Source organism: Pteronotus mesoamericanus, unplaced genomic scaffold (assembly GCF_021234165.1).
Source record: "Pteronotus mesoamericanus isolate MK-2021 breed Mesoamerican mustached bat unplaced genomic scaffold, CSHL_Meso_final scaffold_85, whole genome shotgun sequence".
Taxonomy (NCBI): domain Eukaryota; kingdom Metazoa; phylum Chordata; class Mammalia; order Chiroptera; family Mormoopidae; genus Pteronotus; species Pteronotus mesoamericanus.
The window spans coordinates 8775061-8796380 of record NW_026555329.1 but is presented as its reverse complement, the minus strand read 5'-3'; the positions used below and the strand labels follow the sequence as shown (position 1 = coordinate 8796380).

General features: G+C 39.3%; 1 protein-coding gene and 1 pseudogene across 1 annotated transcript in view; one reads left to right on the top strand and one right to left on the bottom strand.

The window, feature by feature from the left end:
- Nucleotides 1-21320, top strand: part of HDAC9 (histone deacetylase 9) — a 608128-nt gene that overhangs the window by 14469 nt on the left and 572339 nt on the right. The gene's annotated exons all lie outside the window — the stretch shown is intronic.
- LOC129063586 (uncharacterized) lies at nucleotides 11672-11782 on the bottom strand (annotated as a pseudogene).

The window sequence follows — 21320 nt, the reverse complement described above, 5'->3', positions numbered from 1 at the left end:
GAGAGAAGGAAGTATTTGAAATGTCCTTGACAGCTGGGTAAGGCTTCAAAGGGCTTTAGGGAAGGGTGGTTGGTGGGAAGAGAACCCACAGAGGTGAGGAGGTAGGGGAAGGGCCCAGGGCCTGGCTGGGGACAGTGACCAGGCGCTAGTTCTCCTTCGGCCCGGACTTTCTGGCCTGGGACCAGAGGAGGCTGAAAGTCTAAATTTAAACCTTGTCTTCTAGGACATTTTGAAGGTATATTTTTCCAGGGTAGGAATTTGGAACATGGGTTATTTAGCAGCTGATAGACTGATTTATACTTAAAAAACATTAGAAACATAATAAACTGCCTCTCTTTGTACTCTCACTGTAGGTTCTGTAGATATTAGAAGTAGATTTCATTGAGAGAAATAAAAATGAAGAGGAAAGTTTCCTTTAAAATGTTTCAAAAGAATAATAACCAGGATGTGGTGACTAACTAGAAGATAGACAAATGCAGTAGGAAGTGACAAAAGTGATTGTGAAGTTCAAGAGTGATGCTAGAATCTATGAGAGTGAGGGATAATGAGAGGAAAGAGAGCTCACCTTTGCTAAGTTCTTTCCACAAGCCAGGGGCTTTACTACTATATTTTCTTATTGTCACAAAATTCTTTTCTTAACTCTGGAGGTAGACAAAATTCTTTGTCCTATTTTACTGATAAAGAAATTGAGAGAAGTCAAGTTACCTTGCTCTAGGGAGCTCTCACAGGAAATTGAGTGGAACATCTAGAATTTAGATCTAGTTACCTGGATTCTAGAGTTTGTATTGTTCACCATCCTTCTGCTAGTCAGGAGGCTAGTTTAAGGGTAAAGTTGATGAAGAGAAGTTCAACCCAAAGATAGGAGTTTAAGAATCATCTGAATAATGGTCACACTTGAAAGCATGGGTAGCTTCAAATCAGCAAGCATCGCCTTATCAGTGAAAAGATGGAAGGGTCAAGGACCAGTGAGACTTTTAGGGACAGTATCTTGTTCCATGTTAAAGATGCCAGTCACTTGATACATGATTCATTTAAAAAAAACGTTCTTGAATATTGAAATAAGCAAATAAACCAATTTTTCAATCCTGAATTTTTCTATCTATGCTTAAGATCTTACTAACTTCAGTGGCTCAAAGGCGATGAACCTGAACATTTTCTTTAACTCCTGTTACCTGTGTTTGCGAACACGATTCAGTTTCAAACCCTTGAGGCTTTTGTTGGATTCCATTTTTCTGCTTTACTCCATGTTTTCACCAGAGGAAAGGGCCACTCTATAGAGAGGTGATGCTAGTGTAAGAGGATTGGCAGAGTAGTTCAGTATTTTTGTCAGTTCAAAACAAATAACACACAAAGGGTGAGGCGTCTTGGCTGTTGAGTGTCGTTCTCCCCCTTCCCCCCTCCGAGTGCCTGAAATTCACTCCACCATTATCACAGCGTATGCATAAAATGGCATTATTAAATAACCCAGGAAAATAAAATTATTGCCTTTGTAATATGTTATATTCTTTTATGTTACCTGTCAGTACAACCAGATCAAATTTCCTAGGCTTGTCTTGTTCTTTTAAGCCCCATTGTTCCACCGTCCGAATCCAGCATATTCATTAGGAGGGTTTCAGGTACTGAGTAAAAGGGATTTCAGAATAGCTATATGGTTGTGTCAAATATTTTAATGTTACAACGCTTTGTTTCTCATGCAGGTTTTCTTAGAATCATATTTTTCTCAATGATTTATAATTTCAGGTATTACAAAATTGACATCAAACCTAACCTCTGCAGAGCTCTAATCTGTATCCTGCATGCCCTGTTTTTGTCCAGAACTGTAATTGGGTGCTATGTCTAATGTGGTCTTCTTGCATAACTCATCCCACCTAACTTAGAAAAATTACTGTAATGGGACTCTCACAAAAGTGTTTGATTAGAATCAAGGGAAATCAAATTAACTTGTATAAAGGTCAAGGTTGGCTTTCAGAGTATGCAATTTCATGGTTTGAAGTAAAACAACTTTCTCTACAGACATTAGCCAAGAAGGCAAAAAAATCAATCATTCTGCTGTTTGAAAGACTTTGGATAAGTCAATGATTCTCAACTCGGTCTATGCATTAAAAGTGCACAGCCCATCTGTGGAGCTTTTTAAAAAGCCCTGAACTGGGGCCCCCAGTCTCAGTGATTCAGACTGACTTGGACCTTTGTGAGGCCTGGGCATGAATATTCATTAAACCTCCAAAGGGGTTATACTATGCAACCAATGTTGAGATCCACTATTAAAAGAAACACCAGGGAAGTACAAGAGAGCTGGAGAAAGTTAAGTATAGAATTCTTGCCATTTAGGAAAAAATACTTTCTAAAAAAGGAAATATTGTCTAATTGGTTATGAAAGCTAAACTCTTAGTTCTGTTTTCAAAGGAGACAAATTAATTTTATTATAAGGATGTGTGAGATTGCATATTTATGTGTTTAAAAAGCCCTTTTCCTGCATCCTTTTAAACTCACTTGTTATGTTTAAGATCATTGAATCTCAAACATGGGTTTAGTCTCCCACACCCATTATTCCAATTTATGAACTGAAAATGTACATTAATTTACACGCAAATGATTTAAAATCATTGGAGTGGATGTGACACTTTCAGTCAATGAAAACTTCAGTGATTATCTTAGAGTTTCTTTCTTTTTATTTTCCATAAAGAAAACATGGTTTCTATTACAGAGTGATGTGTGGTCACTTTGTCCAAAGTTTCTTCATCATTTTGAACCTGGGTTGCCTTTTCTGTAAGCCTGGGATATCACACATTTTTGAATAGCAATGACTATGCATTGAGTTCTCATTGTATTTCAAGTTCTAAATGTGCCAAGTGCTTTGTATGTGGTAGATCATTGAATCAGAGTGAAAACTCTATGGAAGAAGTGCTATTACCTAACCCCCCCCCCCCATTTTAAAGATGAAAAACCAGTCCGAAAAACATGGCATGCCCCAGGCAGCACATCTAGTTAGGCATCGGGCTGGGATGTGCACTATTGCAGTCCAGTGCTGTGAGCGGTACAAGGTAATAGCAATCAGCCAATATGAAGACAAATTTTTCTATTTAGTCAGTTAATTAAGATAAGAAAATTAAAGCTTGTACCTTAGAAAACAATTTTTAATCCTCACCCGAGGATATATTAATTGATTCTAGAGAGTGAAGGGAAGGGAGAGGGAGAGAGAAACATCATTGTGAGAGAAAAACATTGATCAGCCACCTCCTGCATGTGTCCCTTCCAGGGATTGAACCCTCAGTCTAAGTGTGTGCCCTGACCAGGGGTAGAACCTGCAGCCTTTTGGTGTAAGGGATGATGAACCAACCAACTGAGCCACTGGGCCGGGCGAAGTTTGTACCTTCTTTTTAGGGAGGCTTTCCAAAAGAAAGTCCTGCTATTTCCCATGAGAAGAGTGTGTTTTTCTGTTGGAGCTAACAAGGATCAGCTGAACATCCTACAGGGACTCGTGGAGGAGGGTAGGAGCTCTTTGGTGCTGGCTGGGTTTCAAGAAAGGAACCGTACTCTCAGCACTTTCTGGAACCCACAAGACTCTGCCTCACCCCTCATTTCCAGGTTGTAGGAGGAAGGTCTTAGGGCAGTGGGAAGCGTAGAAGAGAGCCCATCTGGAGTAACATGAATGGGCTCGAGGAGTGTGGGTAGTGGTAGCGGGAAGCCCAGAACACTTGTGGTTAAAAGACCTCAATCAAATTCCTGGCTCTTATACTCATGCCCTAAAAGTCACTCAAATTTACTGAATCTCAGTTTTCTCATCTTTAAATAGAAAGAACAATAATAGTAACCAAATTCCTTAACTCCAGGGGTTGAAGATCAAATGAGATAATATACTGTGTAAACTCTAAAGCATAAGGTGTTTTTAAAAATGTTAATGTTAATAAAGCAGATTTTTGTTTTCTAGCTGGAAGCTCTTATTTCTTTAACATGCAGTATAAAAAAAACAAACCAATACAACTCAAGAAAACATTTGCTCAGCAAAACTACTGTATTTGTAATGTCCTCACCCAAAACAGTTGGACTTATTCTTCATTCAAATGTTCAAAACCCCTAGGCATTTAAGCAATCTCTAAGTGTACCAATTACTGTCTAATGGGCAAATCCCATGATCTTTTCTCTGTCTTCAATAGAATTGTAATAGCCATAGTAATTCATTCATTCAACAAGTGTATACTGAGCGCCTACTATGGGTCTGGAATGGTTTTAAGTCCTCAAAAGGGAAAGTAAAAATAGACATAAATGATTATTGCCTATGAAGCACCTACTATGGATCAAGTACTATGCTTTAATCTCATTTAATATTCATGGAAGTCCTGCAAAATAGGTTTTACTAGCGCTATTTATAAATGAGGACATTGAGGTGCAGAGTGCTGAAGGGACCTGTCCAGCACCCCCAGCAAGGAAATGGTAGGACAGAGAGTAAAACCCTATTTCCGCTCTCAGCAAATGGCCTTTCTTTGGACCACTCATTTATTAATTTATTTACTCATATTTCATCTAGTCTATATCTTTTTGACCTTCTTTCTTTCTATGAACATGACATATATCTTTTTAGCCACCTCTGCTTAAAACAATGGTGCCATTTTTGAAACTCTTAACTCTGATCCCCTCCGCATCAGGTTGGCTTGAGACGTGAGTGACTCTCCCTTCCATATGTGTTGCTAACCTTTAGCCCTCGTCATTTCTTGCCACGGCTATTGTAGTAGGCTCCCAACTAGTCTTTCTATTTTTAGTCTCTCCTCCATTCAGCCTAATTGTAGAAGGCTGCCTGGTGACTCCTACTAAAGTACAAATGTAGTTATTTCCTTTTTCAAAAACCTTCCATGGTTTGCTACAGTCTACAAAAATTCCAATACTCATGAGATACTCCTAGTGTCCAGGGTGCAGGGGGAACCACATTTGCAGACTTCTCCATCAGCATAGTCTGTCCCATACACGGTATCAGTGTTCCTCAGGCTTGTCTGACAGGAATCACATGGGACTTCTGGATACACAAGTTCCCAGGCCCCACGTGAGCCCCCCGAGCCCGAATCCTCAGGGGTCACAAGGCTTTATGGGGCATGCGAAGGCCTGGTGGGCCTCTGATAGGCTCAGAGCACAGGTGTGCGGGTGTGGCCTCTGGGGAACTCCCCTCGCCCGTGTGTTTTGAGCAAAGCAGCCAGTATGGCCAGGCATCAGGACACTTAGTCAAACCTGAGTTCTCCTGGCCACCCTTTCACACACATCACTGAGGTGCAAGCCAAGTGCTGAAAAACCCAGACACATTAATTCAGGTGAATTCTCGAAAGAGTGCTTTTCTCACATTTGTGTGAGCATGAGGTATTTTTATGTGAGTGCACATGCAATATATAGAGGAGTTTAACTTGTAAGTAAATGTTTAGCTAACACATAAATTGTCTCATTTCTAAATTATATATAGAGCAATGTATACATATATAATTATATGTATTAAATATGTGCATAAATAGCTATAGGTATATGCATATATGTGTATGAATATATGGCTTGCCCTTTTCCAAAATGATATGAACTGGCTTGTAAAAAAAAACCCTGATAATGCAAGATAAAAGCCATTAACAATAAGATTGTGAAACAAGAAAAACGATAGAAAACAAGGTGAAGGAAAGGCATTTTTTTTCTGTAAAACTTTCTACATTATCATTGAAATGATAAAGTAATATTTCATTGAAATAAAAATCATTGCTTTTCTTTTTTCCCTATCTTTTTTAATTTGTGCCACTAAAAAGCAAAATTATCTTATATCTTATATTTTATCCCCTACATACATACATTTTTTTATTCTCAGTAATTTCTATTTTCCCAAAATTCCTTTTAAGTGTAATATCTTTATGGACCCCAAATTTGAAAAATTGTAAGTGAAGTAGTGGCATGTAATTTTTTTTTTTTTCTGAAAACAAAAATCCTAGACCTTTGGCTATGGCACAATACAAGTTAGGCTTTGAAGTACATACGGATAGATGTTTAATTGGAAGGTAAGAAAATAATTTTAAAATCCTGAGTAAAATGAGATAGTTAATTATACATTTCAGAATGTGACCAATTAGCGTGACTAGGAATTTCATTTTTTCTGGCCCCACCCTTCACCCACCCGTTCATCCACAGCATATATATTTGGGAGCCAGCATACCAAGTGGCAGAACAGCTACAAACCCTTAAAATTTTGCTACAGCCTATCAGTCACTGAGTAACATTAACTCTCTCAGAGCAGAAGAGAGATACATGTGATCTGAGTCACCATCCCAGGTTGTTTGCTTCAGCATTACAATATTTTTAAAACATTCATTTAATATTTCAAATATGTATGCATCTTTATTCTGCTGTTACTGAGCTTATGAAATATTTTTATAAGAATTACGGTCATTCTGTATTTGGCCATGAAGTCAATGGTTCTGCTCTCCTACTGGATGGAATGCTCTCCTTTCCAGGTGGGACAGGCTAGTCTAGGAAATGTGCTTTTAATTAGTTCCCTGACCAGCTTTCATTGTACCAGCATTCAGGCCTTGGTTAGCTCTTACGCAGAGGGAGCCTATGTGTTCTAGGTGTTTGCACCTGGCTCTTGGGGCTACTCTTTTCCTAGGGAGAGTCACGCTCTGCACACCCTAGAAGAGGCAGGAGGGAACCAATTGTTGCTCTTGGTTACAGCTCTCCTGTTGTCGTGGAAAGAGGCTGGGCCTTGCAGCTAGGTAAAGACGGGTTTAAATCTCTCTCACTTTCTCACTCTTTGCTTCTTGGTCAAATTATCATCTCCGAGCCTCAGTTTCCTCATATGTAAAATGTAGAGAATATTGTCTATGTTTTGGGTTTTATCCACTGTCAAAATTTAACTTCCATAAGGTCAATAGTATTGTGATAACTATGTATGGTGCCAGGGGTACCGGAAATATTGGGGGGACACTTGGTTAAAGTACATGATTGTCTCACCACAGTGCTGTGCACCTGAAAGCAATACAGAATAATGTGGAAAATCAGTACACTATGTAATTGAAAAATAATGGGAAAGAAGTGGAAGGGTCGCATCAAGGAACAAGTATAAAGGACCCTTGGACAAGGACAGTGCGGGAGGAGGGTTGAGTGTGGGAGAGGCGGAGTGGACGGGGGGGGAGAGTATTGGGGGAAAAGTAGGGACAACTGTAATTGAACAACAATAAAAAATTTAAAAATTAATAAATGTTTGAAAACAACTTTATTTTCATTTCACTTTCAATATTTGTTTAATGTAATTAAATGATAATGTTTTTAGAATTACGTGTCTCAAGCTAGCTCATTTGTTTTATCTGTTGGTTTTCTGTTATGAGTTGAATGTTGATGTCACCACAAAATACATATGTTGAAACCCCAGCCCCCAGTGTTTGGTGGTAGGGACCTGTGAGGGATCATTAGTTTAGGTTAGGTCATAAGGGTAGAATCCTCATGATGGGATCGGTGCACTTATAAGAGGGAGAGAGGGATCTGTCTCCCCATGAGCATGTACCCAAGAAAGATCATATGGGCCCACAGCAAGGACGTAGCCATCTGCAGACCAGGAAGAGGGTCCTTGCCAGATGCTGAATCCACCAATACCTTGACTTTGGGCTTCCCAGCTTCTAGAACTGTGAGAAATAAAGTTCTATTGTTAAATCACTCAGCCCATGATACTTTGTTATAGCAGCCCATGGAGATAAACATGGTTCCCTTTCTAAATTTCTTACTCCTTCATGTAAGAGTTATAATTTGCATCTCTGTTTAAGATCCCCAGAATATAGTGTATTACCTAGTACACAAAATTTTATGAATAACTGTTGTACAATTTAGGGTGTAGAATGATCAATCAGCCCTCATGTTCTTATCACCTGCAGTCTTCATTAGTCACTCTCTCCACCACTCAAACACAAAAAACCATCTTGGTTTACATGGTTTAGACACATAGGCTAACATAAAAACAATTTGATCGAAAGGTTCATAGGAAAAAGTGTGATATAGTTTCCACCATGAGGTTGTGTAGGAGACAGAATGGATTTAAATTCTAACATTCCCATATATTAGCCGTGTGGCTGAGGAAGTTATTTAACTTGACCAACTCCATTTATTCATCAAGTAATCTTGGCAGACCTGTTTCATAGCATTAGATGATATCATCTAATAAAAAATGAAGGTTTTTCTGAGTAGTTTTATCACTCTCTACTATTATTTAAATATGTTTACACTGTGCCTCAAGTCCTGGAAGAATGATTTTCGAGTCAGCTGCAGAGCTCTCTTTTGAATATCATTCTTTGTTTCAACCATGTTTCCTTGTGGCAGGAAGTGATAAAAACACCTGGCGCAGACAGCTAGTGACTAAAGAGGAAGTTAATGGTGTTTGTTTTTCCCCCAGAATTAGTAGTCCAAAAATTAAAAATAAAAATATGTCTTGCCAAGTGTGGGAAATACACAGAATGCTTTGAATGCGAGATTACAGTGGACCTAATTTTTTTTGAAATTAGTGTTCCTTTCATAAGTATGAATTGAAGTGCTTTTTAAAATTGAGGCTTTATGTTTTATTTTATAAACTGTAAGGATTAAAAATCCAAATGCCATTCAACACCTGTGGAATTTCTTTCTTCTTCACCCTGTAGACTTAAAAGTTTAGTGGAGCAATGCATTTTGAAATCACTGACAAACACCGATGATACTGTTAGGGTTCCCTGTGAAGGTTGTAATGCCTTCGAGGAGACTGAGATGTAGGCGGTTTCTAAGCTGTAATGGGAAGAAGTGAGAAAGCCCTTTTCCCAGCTCTGTGCTGAAAAAGCCCAGTTGTGATTGGGAAGTATTGTCTGACTCAAAGCCAGCTCATCTTCCACCTGCGATTCCTGCACATCCACAAGTTGGGGGCCATTCCTAAAGATCGAGGAAATGAAATAGATCAGGTAGGGGGTGTCGCACCTACCAGGTAGGGGGTAGAGGGCAGACAATTAAGAAAACCTACAAAAGTAACAATAGGTGCTACCCTGCAAAGTGAGGATATTTTCATTTCAGGGAACAATTGTATAGTTTGGAAGGCAGAGCGCTTCTACTTGGAAATAGCTCTTGTTTAATTAAAATCAAGGTTTATGCGGTGTGCTGCCACTGCATGCGTGGCATGTTGACTTTTGCTAAACTATCAGGGCCTGATACCGTTTACAGAGATTCAAATGGACTTGATTGTGGGTAAAGGGGAGTTCCTTTGGTAGATGTTTAACTTTTTATTGTGAAATTCCTTGTGCTCACTTCTGCTGTTGGGTTTGGCTTAGTCATGTGCCCTGGGAAAATCATTTTTAAAGCCTGCTGAGTGGAAAGGATCATGGGTATTTACTGTGAGGAAGAAGAGAAGGCAAAGATGTCATAGGGGTTATATCATTTCACTCAGGAATTAGCTTTGGAAAGGTCATTGAGACACTGGTATTTGGGAGTGGTAGATATTTTTAGGTTGCTCCTAAGCAAAATCATAACTTTTTAAAATGAACTGGAAAGAAATCTTCTAGTCCAGTGTTTTCCAAACTGTATATCATGAACTGTTAGTTATCCATGAAATCAGTTTAGTAGGTGGTAGTTAAACACTAGAATGGAATAAACCACATCACAACATACCAGGATACACACACGTTGTAAAGTTAATATATGAAACCAATGTTTGAGTGTTATACAGATAAGCAGGTTTTTCTGTATGTATAAATATAATGCCTTTAATATGAAACGTATTTCGTATGTGTAAGTTGAAGAAGCTTGCAAGCCACTGATTGAGTCGTAGCATCCTTTTAAGAAGAGGACATTGAAAGAGGCTGACCCAGTTTATGTGAGTGGGTCTCCAGGAGGTGGCTTAGCTGTCATCAGCTCTTTCCTGTTAGGAGCTTCATTTTGATCACCTATGCATCTTCTACATTCCCCACTCCCATGCTTTAATATTTTTATATTTTTGTCACAAGAAATTGAGTCAAAGATATTGACTTCGGGGAACTGAACCTTCACCAATCTTCTGAGCACTATGCCCGGCGGGTAGTTGGCCCTTCTGATACCAACTGGAAAAGAACAGCAACTTCACAGCTCTCCCTATAGAAAAGGCCAGGTATTTTTCGTAGGTTAAGGCAGGTGGAAGATTGGAACCATAGTCAGTTTCTTTACTAGATACCTGTCATCTTTATTAGCTTCTACTACTTGTTTCAGTCCAGTTGAACAAATATTTATTCAGCTCCTGCTCTGGTGCCAGGTATCTTGCCAGCCACTTACTTCCTTCTGAATGGGGAATGAATATGCAGGTAATTAAAGTAATCCCTCACTTTGCTTGCAAGGTATCCCTGAGGGTGTACCAAAGCACAAGGCACTGGGAGTTGTTTGTCAAAGATCGGAGGGATGGAGCTCTGCGTTTTATAACACAGCATGCCACTTTGGAACTCTGCTGTGCTTTACCTAGAAATGTTCCTGGTATCCTGAACTCAGGCTTTCACTTGTTAGGAAGTCCTGCAATGATCAAATCCATGTAAAATGTTTTTCTTTATCTTTGTTTTCATAACGCTTTGATTTTCATTGGACTTTCTCCCTGTCCCTGTGTACACAGTGTCAGTTCTGTACTAAGAGCTGATGGAGTTTTTCACTTTTCTCCGACAAGCTGAGAATCCCCTCAGCAGGACCCCTGTGGCTGGCCGTCTGGGTGCCCTGTGGGGTATGGTCCTTCGCACACTGGTACTGCTTCTCGTTTGCCTCTCTGTGTGGCAGTTCCTGAAGGCGTGTCTGTTGTCTGTCTCCTTTTGCTTTTAGAGTGTTTGTCCCCTTTTAATAAAGGGAGTATTAATTCCCTTCAGTTGGTTATTCGCTGACTGGTGGCCACACAAGTCATCGCCTGAGGCAGTCACGGCACCAAGACGCAGTCCCCAGATGGCACCACGAGTCTGCTTTTCCTTGGTGGCTGTTGGCGCAGAGTGGGGACACCGTCAGGTCTAAGCCCGTGGCGGGCGATGTAGATGAAGGGCTTGGCCTTGGCAGTGGGCCAAGTGCTATTTTTTTAAAAAAAATTCTCATTTAAAAAATTTTACATTTCAGTTGCAGTTGACATCCAACATTATTTTGTATTAGTTTCAGGTGTACAGCATAGCGGTTAGACAGTCATATACTTTACAAAGTGTCCCCTCGATATTTCCAGTACCCACCTGGCACTAGATATAGTCATCACATATTAACTGACTATATTTCCTATGCTGTACTGTATACACCTGTGACTATTTTTTAATAACTAGTTAAAAATTCTCAGCCTTTTTAATCTTTGCTAATTTGAACGATTAAACAAAATAGTTTAGTAATTTTTACTTTCATTTTTAATGATTAGTGGTTTTGAATATTTTCCCCATATATTTATTAAATTTTATTCCCATTTTAAATTTCTGTTCGTGCCCTTTGCCTGTATTTCTTTTAGACATCTCTCTTCTGTGACTGATTTATAAGAGCTTTTTGTATATTACTGAAATTATTTTTTTATCATGGGAAAATATATCTAACCTCAAACATTATCATTTTAATTCTTTTTGAGTATACACTTTAATGGCACTAAGTACATGCACATTATTTTGCAACTATCACCAATATTTCTCTCCAGAACCTTTCTCTCATGCTAAAGTGGTAAAAAACAACCAACCAACCACCCACCTTGGTTAGATGCCATGCAGCAGGTAGCAATGCCTTAACAATGCATGTGTTGTGTAGGCCCAAGGACCTCTTTTGTTAAGGGGAAAGCTAACTTTCTTTCATACAACACTGGAAAAAACTTCTTGAGTGATATAATCCCCTAATTGTTTTTCTGGATCCAGATCTTCCTTGATTATGGCTATTTCACTTTAAAAGATAGATTCATACATTAAATCCATGCGAAGCTGTTTTCATTTGACCATCTTACTGAGCAAGTCCTATTTTGTTGAGTCTTCATTGTTTCCATACTTTTTATTTAATCTTCTGGTGTTTGATGCTTTCCTCACTTGCTAATGTGGTATTTCCAGCTGTGCATGGAAATTAATTTTTTATTTTGATAGATAATTCCAGGAAACTATCTATTAAGGTTATAGGAGGCAAAGAGAATGTTGTTTCACAATTTTTTTCCTTGGTACTCTTGGCATTATAGGGGGAGGAAAGGGGTTGACTTTAGAGTTTGTGATTGGCAATCTATTGTTTTGTCCCTATCTAATATTACTTATGTAAAATACACTTTGCCTTTGATGACAAATGTGGTTAATAATCAAAAGTGCATGGTACTGAAAACTTTCCATTTAACAAAACAATTCTAAGTGGATCTTACATGGACTGTGAAACCTTTCTGGTCAGTAGGCCCCTTTTTAGTACAGTAGTATATCTGACTGATTCTGTGGAACCTCAAAACCATTTTCACAGATACATCCCCTAGGGCAAGGGCTGTAAAGGAAAGAATAAACAAATAGGACTGCATCAAACAAAAAAGCTTCTGCATGGCTAAAAAATAAAAAAAAATCAACCAAATGGAAAGGGAACCTACTGTATGGGAAAACATGTTTGCCAATGATATATTGGACAAGAGTTTGATCTCCAAAATACATAAAGAGCTCAACAGGACTCCACACCAGGAAGACAGGCAATCCAATTAAAAAATGGGCAAAGGGCCTAACCAGACACTTCTCCAAGGAGGACATACAGAGGGCCCATAGACACATAAAAAAATGTTCAACATCACTAGCCATTAGAGAGATACAAATTAAAACCACAATGAGATACCACTTCACACAGGTCAGATTGGCCATCATTAATAAATCAACAAACAACAAGTGCTGGCGAGATTGTGGAGGAAAGCAAACCCTAGTGCACTGTTGGTGGGAATGCAGACTGGTGCAGCCTCTGTGCAAAACAGTATGGAATTTCCTGAAAAAACTAAAGACAGAACTGCCTTTCGATCCAGCGATCCCAGTACTGGGACTATACACTAAAAATCCTGAATCACCAATTCAAAAAAACCTATGCACCCCTGTGTTCATAGCAGCACTATTTATAATAGCCAAGTGCTGGAAACAGCCTAAGTGTCCATCAGTAAATGAGTGGATCAAGAAACTGGTACTTTTATGCAATGGAATATTATGCAGCAGAAAGAAAGAAGGAACTCCTACCCCTCGTGACAACATGGGTGGAACTGGAGAACGTCATGCTAAGTGAAATAAGTCAGGCCGTGAAGGACAAATACCATATGATCTCACCTGTAAGTGGCTCCTAATCTACAAAACAAAACAAGGAGCAAAGTAGAACCAGATACTCGGAAATAAAGAACAAACTGACAGGGACCAGAGGGGAGGGGAGGGGATAACGGGGAAAGAAGGGGAAGGGGCAGGCACGGAAATAAGAACAGAGGCCTCCTGGGCACGGACAGTGGGGGGATTGACGGTGGGAGTGGGGGGCCCGGGTCGGGGTGAGCGATGGGGAAAATGGCTGTGCAACTGTAACTGAACAGCAATAAACAAACAAAAAATCTAAGGTTCACAGAATCGTACCCCAAACTCTGAAGGCCAAGTGTGTTCTATAGTTGAGAATTTCTCATATTTTCAAAGATAGTATAGAGCTTGGACCCTGAGTTACATGTCATGTCACCTTTAATGGGATCTGAGACAGCTGTTATGTAAGGCAGGGGATATAAGAACAAAAATTAATATTTCTGCTGTGGAAGTCATTGATATTAATACTAAAGGAGAGAAAGAATAAATAGCCTCCAGTCTGTTTGAGCCAGGTTTTATTAACAGATGAGCTTAGATCTGTCACCAAATAATTTACAAAAAGTCTTTGTTCTTTATGATCATGAATAAAGGACAAACAAAATTTAACTATACTTTAGGGGCTTCCAACCACCTTGGTCAGAAGTCCCTTGGCTTGGCTCCATCCTCCAGCCATACCTTACTCTGCTCAGCCCCACTCCGTTGTGACTTAGCTTTCTTTGTATTACACATATTTTTGCTTCTGGCACTCTGTTCTTATTACTCAGTGATTCTTTGGCTGAATTAAACCTCTTATTTTTTAGCCATTCTGTGTCTGAGTTCTGATCCTTTAAGCCCAGTATGTTTGCCATTGTGGTAAATGTCTCATCATACTGTATATATAGATATTCTTTATTGCTTCTTTCTGTTTATATTCTTCATTGTCTCTGTCTCTTTTGCACTGTTATTCTCAGTACTTGAAATGTCTTTTCCTCTCCTCCTCCTGATAAATTTATCCCCTACACCTTGTTCTGTTAGGGCAATTTAATTTCTCCCTTTGTTAAAGGCACTGTCTTCTTAGAGATTTGTTATAGCATGCAGTTCATTGTGGCATAATTTGAATAATTACCTACCTTATCACACTGTGAGGTTCTTGAGTGTAGTACCTCTTCGTATATCCATTGCTTTACACAGTGCTTGGAATATCACAGAGTAAAAGATTTTCAGCCCAAGATCAATAGAAAGTGTGTATTTGGAGGCAATAGGGCGAGATTGGGAACCAGGGTAGAGGGATGTGCAATAGAACTAAATTAGAGAACAAGGCAGAGTGGTTTAGAGGAACAGAACTTGAGGGTTAGAAAATTAAAAGATTTATATTGTTTGGAGCAGTAGGCAAACTTCCAAAAAGATTTGAAAGTAGAGATAAACCTTGGCAGGTAGATGGGATCAGGGTAGGCAAGAGTGAGTGCGCAGTACCTTCCAGAGAAGGGAGGCATGTTGGGGAGAGAGTGGATGTTGATGAGTGAGGAAGATATTTAAGCTCTTGGCCAGTTATAGTGTGAGCTCTGAATTAGGAGAGTCATGAAAGAAAAAGGTCTGTAGGCCAAGGAGGGCTGGATTATGTAGAACAATATATTATAAGAAAAAGAATTGGGTCTATTTAAAGTGAGATGCCATTCTGCATTGAGGAATAGACCACAAGTGATGTGACAGAAAACATTTCTGAAAATAAATTTATCCACAGCATATCCAGCAACGCCTGAGCTAAAGAATGGGGCATGGGTTGGTTTTCATTCTTTTGCTGAAAATCAGCTGGAGTTTGTAAGGACCTAAACTGAGATAATGGTAGTGGGAATAAGTGTGGAAAAGAGTGTGAAACTTTTGAAAAGTAAAACCACAATGGCATGGTGAGTTTTTTTTTTTTGCCTGTCAGTTTGTCTAGACCACCAAGTGCCAAGATATTTGGTCAGAAATTATTTCTGTGAGTGCGTTTTTGGATGCGATTAACATTTAAACCTATAGCTGGAGGAACGCAGAGTGAACACCTTAACACAGGTGGGCCTTATCCAACCAGCGGAAGGCCTACATTGAACAAAAGACTGAGTTCCCCCAAATATAAGGGAGATTTCTGCCTGATAGCCTTGAACTGGAGCACTGGTCCCTGCTGGTTCTACGGCAGGCTGCTGGCCTTCAGGCTCAAACTGGATCATCCACTCTTCAGGTTTTGGAATCGCTAGCCCCCCTATTGCATGAGCCAATTCCTCATACCAAATTTCTCTTTCTCTGGAGAATCTCAGCTAATATATGTAGGATATGGAGACTGACTAGATATGGGAGCCATCAGAAAAGGAGGAATTAAAGATGGCTTAATATTTGGGACTGAGAAGTCTGGAGACAACTAAGCGGGGGAGGTGAGGGAGTGGGGGGATGGAGCAAAAAGGAAAAAGGACTCATGCACGTGGACAACGGTGTGGTGATTGCGGGGGGAGGGGAGCATAAGGAGACTAAATGGCGATGCCAGAAAAATACCATAAAAACAGTCTGGAGAATAATAACGGTAGTCAGAGGAATGTGGAAGTTGAAAGAGGCAGTCAGTTTTGAGGGAGAGTATGTTGGTTTTGGTTCTGTTGACTCTCAAGTGATATTGGAGATTCACGTAAAATTATTAGAAGCCGTGGAGGAAGGCGGATGGCCTGTGTGGGTTAGGCTGAGTGTGGCATCTTGGAGTCATATGGAAGCAGGGGAAACATGTGTCTCACGGCAGAACAAAGTTCTCAGGGGAGCGAGAGAGAATAGCACTGCGATTGAGGCTCTCCAGGTGGGAATTTTGGGACTAGAGGAGAAAGATGAGTCAGCATACAGAAAGCAGCTGTGGCAGAGTTCACTCTTGACGTGGGTTTGTCTGTCTCCTGAGCTAGAATGTAAACCCCTTGACGGCAACCACTTACCCGTCCCCGTGGCTCCAGCTTTTCGTGCTGTGCGGCGGGTGCTCAAGGACTCTAAACAATGCCCCCCCCCTTTATTTCTTACTTTAAATGAAAGCTGAAACAGGAGCTCAAGTTCCTTTGCTCTGTGACTTAGCGTTTGAGTAGGTGTATAGAATCAGGTTATCAGGTTTGACATACTAATTCCTAGGACTTTCATTTCCTTTCCCAAAAATGTGCAGGTTGGATTAAGAATTTTTAGGGTTCCTCACAGCAGAAATAATATTGGGAAAAATACCTGTATGCCGAAAGTTGACTCTAAGCTGTAAAAGTGGCCTTGGGTAAATTAAAAAAATAAATGAAAGTTTACAGCAAATCTTCTTCCTCACCTCTTTTTTTTAGAAGTTTTTATCAATTAATTATGAATAAAAATATTGTAACATTAACTAATAAAAGCTTTTATATAACTTTGTCTAAAAGCAGCTTTGGCCAAAAAAATTCTTCCTAAATATTAAAAGTGTGATTAAAAATTTAATTACAGGGGGCCTGACCCTACTTTATATAGCTTTAATTTAATAGAGCAGTGAAACAAACAAACCCAGAAAAAAAAAAAAACAAGCAGCATTTTTTTCTTATATTCTAATACTATAAAAGAACTTTGGTTCTTATGTAATTTTTGTTGTTTTGCAAAGTGTTCTAACTCTTTAAATTGCATAGACTCAACTTATGTAACTTTTTAGAAAGGGAGAAATCATTGGTTTAAAATGATCATATGTGTTTACCATACTTTATTGATAATTATACTGTCCCTCTCTATATGTTTTTAGATCTCTATTTACATCATATAATCTCACAGTGCCATTTTTTATTTACTTTGAAAGAATACTTTTTGTTCTGAAAAGCACATTTCTCTAAGGCATGTCTAATATCAGTTTTGGGTATTTGATCAATATGTGACGTTCAAATTGTAGTCTTCAAATTAGTAGATACAGAAGAGTCTCAGGGCTGTAAGGTGCAGCACAGGGAATGCAGCCAATAACATTGTAATGACTGTGTACGGTGCCAGGTGGGGACTTGGGATATCGGGAGACCGCCCTGTGAAGGTGTATGATCGTCTCGCCACTATGCTGTACATCTGAAACTAATGAAAATAATATTCAGTATCAACTGTAATTGAAAAATAAAATTTAAAACAAAAAAAAAGAACTTGTAGTCTATACCCTTTAACAATCTTTTTCTAACTATACAATTTAAAATATTGTGAATTTATAAAGATAGTTTGGAAGAAATATGACAGCTCTCTTTTTAGAATGCACAACATGTATGTTTGATATATTTGATACAGAAACTTTTCAAAATTTGGGGAATAGTTACTGTAACATTTAATCCAAAGGTATTAAAGTACTAGCATTAAAATCGAACATTTTTTAAAATTAAATGGAACTTAACTGTGCCCCCAGAACATGCATGATGTGTTAGATATTGTTTATCATTCTAACTGTCTGCCTTCTCCTTTTGGGGCACGTAAGAACACTGGTCATCTCACTCACTGACCGTCTACGATGTGCTCCCTTCCATCGGGAAATAATCTTTTGCCTTGAACTGACAAAGTGCTAATGTTGCTTTTTGTGTCATTCGGTGTCTCCTGTATTTGCCTTGGGGCTCCTTAATCGAGCACGATTAACAGCTAAGAATTCTCTCAGGGAATAAACATTGTCGCCATATCAATTCCTCCATGTACAAAGTAAAATCTAGAAATATTTATTTTCAAGAGTGATACTTTAAAATTATTTATTTTTACTTCCCACAGACCTCAAAGGTATGCATTTCTTGTAAAGGCAAGTAATTTATCCTTGAATTCATTTTTTTGTGTGTGTATATTTACATCCAAGTCATTTAGCCATTCATGTTGGTCAGCTAACATCTTAGTTATGTTATATTGTGTAGAGGCACGGGGATCTGCTTTTACCATTTGCTTTGCAACCAGACATATAATAGACTTAAAAATAAGGTCTATGTATACAGGAATATAAAAGAACATTAGCAAAACTTCTGTGACAACTTTGCTCCATTTATAAGTCACACTAATGACTGCTTTGCTCCTCAGTAATTTTCCATTTGTAACATTTTATACCTGGGTACACAAATGTAATGCAATTGAACAAGAAAACAATTATCTGTCTGGTGGAAGTAATGTACTTATCTCATTGAAACAATCGACTTGTTTAAAAATACACAGAAGTTCTAGTTCTGCTCAGACTGTGGTTACCTGTAATTTGTAAAGGCTTTCCAGGAAAAACTAAGATCCTCTGAGATAATGGGATGAGCGGTTGAATCCATTGGTTGTGAATGATACATTTCCATGCGAAATCCCCTTCTGATACAAACTTCTGTTTGGAACCATTTTGGGTTTGAGAGCTTTTTTCAATAATCTCTGAGTTTTGGCTGGATCCCTGGAAAACTGCACTCAAAAGCTATATCTTCCAGTGAAAACTTCATGTTGACTTGTGGGTTCTATGTCAGTGGAACGTTTCAGCACTTTCTGGCCTGGCTCAAATGTTTCTTGGCATTTTCTGAGGACTTTGGCTCATCCTGTCTATAGGATCTCATTGGATTCTGTATAAACCCTAAGTGCCATAATTCATCTGCAAGCTAATTTGGGATTTTATTGGGTTTTGTACTGAGCTAACACCATTGGGCAATTGAAGATTCGGTATTTTTTAAATATATCCAAGGACATACCTACTTTAAAAATAATACAAGAAGAAACTACTTTTCCTTTTGCTCAGTGCTACTTCTTCTTGTATCCGATCGTTCACAGAGGTCAATGTTCTATTTTAATTCCTTATTATAATTTTCCCCCTCCTCAGCAGTTTCTAAAGCTACTGCAGGTCAACAAGCTTTTTTTTTTTTTTTTCTTTATTAGAGGGAGATTGCTCTGGCTCTTGGCCGACTTGTCTTGTGATGTGGGACTGATGTGGGTTTTCATTTTTCACTTTAAAGGTGCTGCCAAAGCAAGTTAATTTTAGTTCTAACATCATGGAGTGTTGGTGCCTGTAGGTGCTCTGCCGATGGTGTGGTTCAGTCCTCTCATTGTCCTCATAGGGGGACCAGGCCCAGTGCTTTGTTGTCAAGCGAGGCTGCGAGGCTAGAAGTCCCAGGCACCTTGCCAGAGAGCTTGTCTAGAGAATCTCCCAGGCCTGCTTAAAGTTCTGCCCCCATTCTCTGTATCAGATCTTGTTTCCTTAATCCTTTTTAAATTTAGCTTTCCATCCTTCATCTTAACTTGGAAAAACAACCATTTTTGCTTTATATTTGGTTGGGACTGCAGAGTTTCATGTTCTACTCCATTCTCCTCATGTTCTAAGCAGCAAGGAAATAATAAAGGAAATAGTAAAAGATCAACATAACTATGTAACTGCTTTATTACAAATAATGCTGGGCTTTAGAACACGTAGTGGACAGAAGGCTGAATTTGGCTTTCTGTGCCACCCCCAACCCTCTGTTGAACTTAGCCACCATTAGAAAAACTTCCATGGCCCCAACCTTTTGTCACAGAAAGGGCTTATTGAGGCAGATGCCAGCCAGAGAAGGAGCAGGTCCTGGGACATGCAGCTGCACCAGCAGCAGCAGGGCCAGATGGAGAAGGCCACAAGTCCACCATCCTGGAGCTCACAGGCCCTTTCTACATTGCATTTTAGGGAAGAGAGATATAAGCTGATTTGTAAGAATTTACATTGGCTACAGATAAGGGGGGCAGGAAGCTGAAGTGGGGGCAGTTCTGCGATAGGTGCGCAACCCATAAGGAAGAAATATTTACTACTGTTGATTGATTACAAGGCAATGCTCCTGCCAGTTCATGGACACGCAGGATGCATCGGCATCGGGTAGGCACTAAAGAAATTGATTCAAAGCTGCAACTTACACTCAGAATGTGAGCGGTCTGCTATTATTTGGCCCACAGCTATGAACTGGGTAACTACTCTTGTCTCTTTCTCCCACTCTCTGGCCCTCTGTATTTTATTTTAGCGTATCTCAGAAGTTTTCTCTTGTCACCAGCCTGTGGTAAGTGGAGAAGTGTGGAACTGCGGGTTTCCACTCAACCTCCACGCAGGGTGAGCCTCCGAGAACGCTGTCAGCCCAGTGCTTCTGGGAGCCCAGGGCCGCTGCCAGGGCTCTGGCCAATCAGGGGAGTCCTGCCCCACCCACAGCAAGCACTTCCTTTCGAGTAGCTCACTTTTTGGTGAATATCCTTTGCCTTTTCTTCCTTTTTTCTTACTTTTCCCACGTGCATTCTGACCCCAGTGTAATTTACATTGAATAGAATAAAAAGAGGAAGATAGTGAAGGCAGCCTAGAGAAGCGATTATTTACAATTGAGGAAAATGAATGAGAATTTTGCAGGACACTTTTTATGTACGCTCAGACTACTTCTCAGTAATGGAAAATGAGTAACTTTTCTACACCAGTCCCTCCTCTTCTGACGTTTTTAAGAGGACGCTGGGGAAAGACGTTCATCTCTGTGTTCACCATCTTAGTTTAAACCCCAGACGCCTACCAGCACCCTTCATTGTAATTTAGCGCATGTATTCCCAGCTATCTATAGGCAGATTCAAGTGATCTTCTGTTTGTTTTGCATTTGTTTTCCTCTGGGCTGGAGGAACTAAGTAAAATTTCAGATCACAGAACTCTCTTGGAATTTTTAGTTGATACTTAGTATTATGTAGGTAGTTTTCTGCTAGATTTTTTCCCCAGGTAGTTTTAAATGGTTATCTTATTTCTTTACCTTCAACATTTAATGTCTTTAAGATAGCTAACTATGGCAGCCCAGAAAACATTTAACAGTTTTCTTCCTATTAATTGATTGTTTTCCTTAGGATTTTTTGCCTTGTGGAGCATGTTGTACCTGTGTGCAGACACTTGTACTTAATTCTGAGGTAATTAAAAGTAACTTAATATTTGAATGTTCTGGGCAGTCATGCCTTCTCCCCCATTATTATTCTTATGCTTCCTAGGCCTTTGGTTTTTTTTTCTAAAGTAGATTCAAGCCTGTTTAGATAAAAAGATACAGAATTGCTGATGAGTAGCTTTAAGACTTTACGTTTTGAGCTGTTAAGATTTAAGATGTTCCAATACCATTTTTGGAAGTGAAATCCTCATCTTTAAGATGA